Consider the following 9,026-nt stretch of genomic DNA (forward strand, 5'->3'; position numbering starts at 1 on the left):
CCTTCCACTTCTTCTGTGCCTCGGCGTGCGCCTGGTTCACCGCCCGCCACTCTGCGTCCTCGGGAATGGGCGGCGGGGAGGCTCGCACATCCCTCATCCCCTGTAAGAATGGTAAACACAAATAAGGGAATGGGAAATGGTGAGGAACGAGGAGGCCTCGGGTGCTGCAGCAGCGTGTGACTAACCAGAGAGAGGTACCCCCGCAATGGGCGCATCGCGAACGGGGTTAGACCACCGATCCTCAGTCGCCCCTCCACCGTCTCTCTCACTCGACGAAGAATCTCCTCATCAGAGAGGGCGGCGGCGGACATCCGGATGCCCTCAATCGGCTCATCCGGTCTCATGTCGAACAGGCGCCGCCGCCGAGCCATCAGCGGCAGCACCCTCCGGCGGTGGAAGGCCACCACGACCACAGCCGCCGTAAGGCTACGGTTGCGTAGCCTCTCTAGCCCCTCCAGGAGCGGCTGCAGCTTGGGCTGATCGGCCAGCGGGATGCCGTACCTCCACTTCTCCAGCTGGCTCTCCACGATCCGCCTGGTGTAGGGGGGAAGTCTGTCGTCGTCGTTGCGGAGGTAGAACCAGCTGGTGTACCAGCAGCGATTGGATGACGCGAGCTAGGCTGGGATGTAAAGGTGCTGCTGGTCTTGGCGCACTTGGAGAGTGCAGCCGCCAGCCCTCATTGCCTTCCTCATACCCGTCGTGCCATTGGCTTGGTGGTATGCCCCGCCCAGAAGAGGTGGAGCCACAGCTCCCAATGGGGGGCAATGCCCAAGTACCCTTCGCAGACGGCGACAAGATGGCCGCCTGCGCGATGGAGTTGGGGTTGAAGTTGTGAAGCTCCACGCCGTAGTAATGCGGGAGCGCCCGCATGATCGGGTCCGCCAGCAGGCCGAGACCACGCTCGTGGAAAGACACAAAGCTCACGATGTACCCGTCGCGTGGCCTTAGCTCCGGCTCGCCCGACGGAGCAATCCACTCTGGCCTATTGGGGTCGGTAATCGAGCGGAGAAGGCCGTCGTCGACGAGCGACTGCAGCGTCTCCACGGACATGTCGGATGGACCCCAAGGATCCACCGGGAGGATGATAGGGCCGCCGGCCATTGCACGGTGGAGAATGCGGCTACGGCGGTAAACCTCGCTCTGTCTCTCTCTCTCTCTCTCTCCCTCGCCCTTCTACCTTCTTCTCCCCGGTGCTCTCTATTCCTAGCAACGGCTCCAGGGTAGCAAAGGCAAATGCAGGCAAGGTAAGGAGGGGAGGGGCGAGGCTCGTTGCGTATTTATGTAGGAAGGGGATGAAGCGGACGGGCGACAAAATCGGGGAAGTTTCCCTCAAATCTGATACAGTTAATCCAGATCCGATTTTACCGCCCACGTACCCACCTTTTCCTTATTAATCGCATGAACAGTTATGTCCTATCCACTGACACAATGCGTCGTCCGACCAGCAGCAGTGGCAGGCGCCGTTTCGCCTCCCCGAGAAAACCGCCTCAAAAGGCGCACCTGCCGTTGTCAGCCAATGGGGGGGAATATCCCCCACCCGATTCCTTTCAGACGAAGGAACTGGGCACCGAGCCCGTTACGGTCCAGGGGTTCAAAGGCTGGGCCCCCGAGGGTTTCGACAGCCGCCCTAGGGCAACAGAGTCAGGGACAACTATGGGCGAGCCCGATACATGGCGAGGCCCGAGCAAGCGATCGCTCGGGACGCCCTAAGTCGTGTCCGAGACCGGCAGGGAGGTCTTCCGAATGGGATCCCACCGTAGGGAGGCATCGAGCCACCGGGGCCCATTGAACGGCCCTAGGACCCACTAGAGAAGCCCTCTGGTACTTTTGGAGTGCAGTCTCTAGACCGCTAGTTGACCCCTATTGAATGGGGCATGGGCCTCCACTCGGACTTACCCGATAACAGCTCACCAGAAGTGTCACCGCTCGCGCCCACCGAGGGTAGCCTGGCATATTCCACCCCTCCTTCCAAACGAAAAGGATGCACGAGGGTCGCACAAAAAGCCAGGGGAACTCCTGACCACCCTCTCGCTCCATGCAGAGGCTAGGGGGCTCTTCCTGCAACCTTGTCGAGACCCAGCGACCCAGGCTCGCACTCGAGGGCTCAGCAAACAACCCCTCCTTCTGAACAAAAGGAAGTGCGAGGGTCGCACAAAAAGCCAGGGGAACTCCTGACCGCCCTCTCGCTCTGTGCAGAGGCTAGGGGGCTCTTCCTACAACCTTGTCGAGACCCTGTGACCCAGGCTCGCACTCGAGGGCTCAGCAAACAACCCCTCCTTCCAACGAAAAGGATGCGTGAGGGTCGCACAAAAAGCCAGGGGAACTCCTGACCGCCCTCTCGCTCCGTGTAGAGGCTAGGGGGCTCTTCATGCAACCTTGCCGAGACCCAGCGACCTAGGCTTGCACTCGAGGGCTCGGCAAACAACCCCTCCTTCCGAACAAAAAGGATGCGCGAGGGTCGCACAAAAAGCCAGGGGAACTCCTGACCACCGTCTCGCTCCATGCAGAGGCTAGGGGGCTCTTCCTACAACCTTGCCGAGACCCAGCGACCCAAGCTCGCACTCGAGGGCTCATCAAACAACCCCTCCTTCCGAACGAAAAGGATGTGCAAGGGTCACACAAAAAGTCAGGGGAACTCCTGACCGCCCTCTCGCTCCGTGTAGAGGCTAGGGGGCTCTTCCTGCAACCAGGTCGAAGACAAGCAACCCGAACTCGCAGGAAAAAATGCGATAAAGGGCACCGAGCCTGTTACAGTACAGGGGTTCGAAGGCTAGGCCCTCGAGGGTTTCGACAGCTGCCCCAGGGCAACAGAGTCAGGGACAACTATGGGCGAGCCCGTACATGGCCGAGGCCCGAGCAAGCGATCGCTCGGGATGCCCTAAGTCATGTCCGAGACCGGCAGGGAGGTCTTCGAATGGGATCCCACCGTAGGGAGGCATCGAGCCCCCGGGGCCCATCGAACGGCCCTGGGACCTACTAGAGAAGCCCTCTGGTACTTTTGGAGTACGTCTCTAGACCACTAGCCGACCCCTATCGAATGGGGCATGGGCCTCCACTCGGACTTACCCAATAACAACTCACCGGAGGTGTCACTGCTCACGCCCACCGAGGGTAGCACGACATCCTCCACCCCTCCTTCCGAACGAAAAGGATGCGTGAGGGCCGCACAAAAAAGATAGAGAAACTCCAAATCACCCTCTTACTCCGAGCAGAGGCTCGGGGGATCTTCCTGCAACCAAACCGAGGCCCAGCGACCCGAACTCGCACTCATGGGCTCGGCAAAACACAATAAAACCCCTCGCACGACATGCGAAAAGCCCCTGAAAGAATAAATCCACCCCTCCAGGGCCTCGGGGGCTACACCCGGTGGGTACGCTCATGCGCACCCACTGAGGCCTCGAGTACAAAGCACCATCCCGCCAGAAGCTGCCTCTAGCCGAGTCTCCTCAAAACCTTAGGAAGAGCGCTAACACTCTCCCTAAGGCTTGGGGGCTACTGTCGGGAACCATAAAAAGGGGTCCCCTAAACGAAAACTGAAAAAATCGCTTAGACCCTGTCCAAATCAAAGCCAAGAGACAACTATAGGCTAACCCCTGGCCTTGTCCGAGGCTACCGACTCTCCGCCTCGTTCGAGGCCTCGCACGAGAGGCCTCGGACGGCCTACCGACTCTCCGCCCCGCTCGAGGCCTCGCACGAAAGGCCTCGGATGGCCTACCAAATCTCCGCCTCGCTCGAGGCCTCACACGAAAGGCCTCGGACGAGGAACTGATTCTCCGTCTCGCTCGAGGCTCCGCGCGTAAAGCCTCGGATGAAGTACCGATTCTCCGCCTCGCTCGAGGCTGGCTCGGCAACAACCCCGTCGCCTCCACCTCGGTCGATCTCCCTGACAGAACATCACGTCCAATTAATGCGACCAACCACTCCCACGCCATCAGCTGGACGACGGCTCGACACAACAGATCGGCCAACGAGATGGGAAGTTGCATCAACATCATGCCGTCCGGGACAGGACAGGGCAGGGGTTACCGGCCGCTGTGCTCAGTACTGTGCCCATGACCGATGCCTGCACTGCACTGTGCTACCTAACCCCTGCTCCAGGAACAACGTGGCGTGGGGAGTCAAGTCCGGGCCACTATAGCTTCGGAATCAGTGTACAGGACCAACTGCTCCCTCCAAGCCTCGGCAATCCACTTTAGGGTCTCGGCAGCCTCGGGATTCGCGCCCACCGAGCCCTCCACGATGGCTTGGCCTCGGCACCAACTGAGTCTCAGCTCTTTACACGGTCAACACACAGCTACCGGCACGTCGTCCGCCATGCCCTACGTCAAGTTATCACTGGAGCTCCCACGTCGCACAGGATCGGGTGTGACCGGCGTGTCACTCTAGTGCATCAAGGACAGAGGCCGCTCCGTCGACCATGCCGCCATAGTGACAAGCTACAGGGCTCGAAAACACCACGTCCGCTCACAGGACGCCACGTAGCGAACGCATGTATCACCCATGTCCCCCCTTCAACTATGAAAGGGAGGGATCGACGCCGTTTCTAGGACGAGCTCATGAGATAGACGAACACACGCTCGACACTCTGTAACGCGCAAGCTTCCCCGCTGCCTGAGATCAACATCTCAAGCAATCCACACCGCTTCACGCAGAGACTTGGGACTAGCTCCCTCTCTCGCCCTACTTGTAACCCCCTACTACGAGCATTTCGGTGCAAGGAATACAAGATCGATCTCTCAGACTGGACGTAGGGCACTTATTGCCCGAACCAGTATAAACCTTGTGTCTCTTTGCATCACCATCCAGGATTAGGGGCATGCAGTATATTTTCACTAGTTGGTTGAGGGCCCACCGGTCTAAAACACCGACAGATGGGCAAATAGCCACAAGATTATTCGCTTCCCAAATGCTAGATTTGAAAAGCTTTCTTAGGGTGATATAAATATTTCGTTGTGCTACTATTATGGTGTTTTGGTATGCTCACGTGGTATATGTATGTTGTTCACATGTTTGATGAAATGGCCACAAAGATGTAACCACAACAGACGATATGCACCTATAAAGTATCAAATAGTTAAATCTTTTAAAAAACATGTTAAACGCCAGCTTATCAGTCAGCCTATTATACGAGTGTTTTCTTGAGATGGCTATAGGTGACATGGCAGTAGCATACAGCCCGCTGCTGGCTGGGTTATTAACCATGCTCTTAGCTGGGAGAGCTCGGTTGGTTGCCTCGCGTCATCCCACGCATTTTTTCCTTCACGCAACCAAGAGGAGTGCTTGATCCTTTCAAAAAGAAAAGGAGTGCTGAGATAGTGCAGTAGTGCGGCTGTGCTGGCAAACCTTAAGGAATTTCCGGCGTTGTCAAAACTAAAAATTTTGGGAGCTGCAGCAGCAGCAATGGTCTTTCAGTCCGATATTTCAAGGGCTTTCGAACGCTCTCTCACAGAGAAATTGAGAGAGGTAAAACTAAAAAATAGCTTATTCAAGCCTCATCTAACATAGGTGGGCTCCTATGGACCTAAACGACTGCATGTACCCCTCTCTCTAGGAAGCAGCATAGGGAGCAGCAGCAGACCTCATGGCCGGAGCGCATCTCGCCGTTGCATGGCCACCGAGGGTGCGGCCCGCCTGGGCAGGGGCGCGGCTGCCAGGGGAGACGCGGGGTGGTGCGGACGGCGCTGCCGCCAAGCATGGGCACAGCCGCGGGGAGCGGAGCCATTGGGGGAGCGGGACCGGGGCGCCATTGCCGGGGTTGCAGGCTGGGCCTCCATCGTCTGGGGTGCACGGCCGGGGCGCAGGGTTCGACCGCTGCTGTCGGACGCACAAGGGCCGAGGATACGTAGGTCAGGGTGCGGTGTCGAGGACGACGTCGTCGGGGGCACGAGAGCGAGGAATAAGATATGAAAGAATACGAAACGGAAAGAAAGGTTAAGTGCATTAGGCTCATTTTTTTCATTTGGTGCACCAATGTAAGTGAAGCTGGTGCCAAACGGGATCCAGAAAACAGCTCAGCTTCATCAAGAAAGCTGTTTGTCGTGAAGCTAAAACACACAAAATAAATAGCTTAACCGGTGAAGCTAAGCTGTGCCAAACAGGGTCTAAACCTTACTATTCACTTCTCTACGCACCTTTGTCTGGCAAAAGCAAAATCTATGCCTATATCTTTTGTCCTTGGGCTTTGCTTTCATCCTTCTCCATCTTTGCATTCCAACTCCATCTTCATCACTTGTTGAGCTTTTCACCAATCACCACATGTGCATGCCATCTTCGACCATGGCGTGGACTAACCTAGCTTAATCATCTCACATAGAAAGTGTTAGCCCATTAATGTTGTTATTACTTAGTTACCAAAACGAAATAGAGTCTTTCAAACAGCTCGATTCAAATGGAATTGACAGGTTCCTTAAAAACTTGGCCCGATAGTCATTGAAGTGAACTAGATCGGTGTAGTCTCTCATTATGGTTTTTAACTGTCTAATCATCGGTCCGATCCGGTGCTTATAACTATGTCGTCAATTGATATTTTTATTGCCAATGTTAATTTAGATGGGGGTATATTGTTAGGCCCCGTTTGGATACTGTAGGGCTAAAGTTTAGCCCCATCACGTAAGATGTTTGGATGCTAATTAGAAATATTAAACATAGATTAATTATAAAATTAATTATATAAATGAGGGCTAATTCACAAGATGAATCTATTAAGCCTAATTAGTCCATGATTTGACATGTGCTAATTATAGATTAATTAGGCTTAATAAATTCGTCTCGCAAATCAGCCATGGCTTATGCAATTAGTTTTATAATTAGCTCATGTTTAATCCTCTTAGTTAGCATTCAAATATCCGATGTGACAAGTGCTAAACTTTAGCAAGATCAAAACACCTCCTAGTTTTGCGTTTTAGCCGCCAAATATTTTTGAAAAAGGAAAAAAGTATATATACAAATAAAAACTAATAACTTACGCCTCTCTATAATATAAGCTCCAAAAAAGCAGGCCCTGAGCGCGTCGGAGGGGTACAGGATGGTGAAGACGAAGAAGCTGGCATGCACGTCCGAGGGGTACGGGATCCTGACGGCGAAGAAGGAGGCATTGGTTGCTGTTCATCTCTTGCGTTTCAACCGTGCCCCGGAGGGCAGTGATATCTGGATGGATCACTGGCGGGAGAAGGCCAAGGCGGCGGCGGAGGCGACCAGGCCCATGAAGAAGAGGAAGAGGGTGGTCAATCAGAGGTTGCCCAAGGCGCTCATCGATCTCATGGTGGCTAGGCCATTCAGAATCGTCGAAGACCTTGATAGAACTGAAAGAACTTCTAGGCGTAGATCAGTGGGAAATGCTTAGCTTAGATAGGCTTGGTGATGTATCTCGCCCTAGGGCAGTTGCGGCCATGGCTTCGTAGCCACGTGGCCGCCGGTGTCGTAGCAGTGCAGGCGCGGTGCAGTGACGGTGGTCGAAGGTGATGGCGCTTTCTGTCGCTCACAACGCCCCTTTAGATCGGACTAGGGTTAGAAACTTCGAGGTGGGACTGGCGGCTACCAGTGAACCTCGTTCCTTGTGCCCCAGCCCCCACCGTCCTTTTATAGCGCCGCGCGACGGGGGCCCATCAGCCAGTAGAAAAGCTGAGCGCCCCCAATCAGGACGCGGATCAAGGGCCCAATTGGTGGAGATCAACCTAACAATCTTCCCCTTGATCTCACCTTATGACTTAAACTTGACTTCCTTTTTCTTTTTCCATTCCATCACAGATCAGTGCATAGAGCGTGCCTCATCGTCACGGTCAGTTACCATTAGATTTAACAGCTACAATGCAACTCTCTATTTTGAAACAGATATTCAACTATGCCCTTAGTATCTAGAAATCATAGGCTTTCCCATAAACCCATGTCGACTGTGTGTTCTCTGAACGCACTGGGTGGTTAGCCTTTGGTAAGCGGATCCGCAAGTACTTGCTTGGTACTTATATGCACAATGCTTTTAAAATGATTCTAGATTTTCTCCTTTACAACATATAACTTAGTGTCAATGTGTTTGGCAGCACACTTGACCTATTGTCTTAGGAGTTAACTTACTTTAAATGCTTATTGCTATTGTCTACCATTGTCAAATCCGGGCACTAATTCCCTTAACCTCCTTTTGCCTGTTCCTTAAGCCTCATGTCAAGCTATACTATGGTATGCATCACTGATGACACCACAACTATTTTTTTGGAGTTTTTCCACAATAATACTCCAACTGCGAGTGTTAGCAACTACTGTGGATTTCACTATACATCTCTCCATGACTTAACATTTGTACCCTCAACTATTTGAGAGTACTTATTCTTTCTTACTCAGCAAGAGGCCTATGATACTTTGCAAAATTGCAAGACATTCTCAACTCTATTCCAGTGATCTATATCTGAAATGGACTTCTGCCAAAATATTCTAGATACATAAACTACGTCAGGGTAAGTTCTTACTTGTACTTGTACACACATCAAGCTTCCAACAGCTGAAGCATATGGAACCATATTCATTTGATCGATCTCATATCGGTTCCTAGAACACTTAAAGTTCCCAAATCTATTACCCTTGACTATAGGAGCAGGCGTAGGTTTACTCGCATGCATAGTTTATTTCTCTAGAATCTTTTCTAAGTATGCCATTGCGATAGTCCTAATACCCCATTTTCTTCTATCTCGGTGAATTTCAATTCCTAGAACCAATGACGCTTCACCAAGATCATTCACATTGAAACTTGAGGACAAAACTTCTTCTTCTCCAATGACAGATTAACATCACTATTAGTGAGTAGAATGTCATCTATTCACATGATGTGGAAAATGAATTTTCCATTCTTGATCTTTGCATAAGGCTATTGTCCTTCTTATTTTTTTTAAAATCCGAACTTTCTCATTGTTTCATCAGCTTCAAATACTACTGTCTAGAGACTTACTTTTAACCCATAAATGGATCTTTACAGGCGGTATCACATATGTTCTTTTCTTCCATGACAAAACCTTTTGGGTTGTGCCATGTAAATGTTT

This window comes from Miscanthus floridulus, chromosome 17 (genome assembly GCF_019320115.1).
Source record: "Miscanthus floridulus cultivar M001 chromosome 17, ASM1932011v1, whole genome shotgun sequence".
Lineage (NCBI taxonomy): Eukaryota > Viridiplantae > Streptophyta > Magnoliopsida > Poales > Poaceae > Miscanthus > Miscanthus floridulus.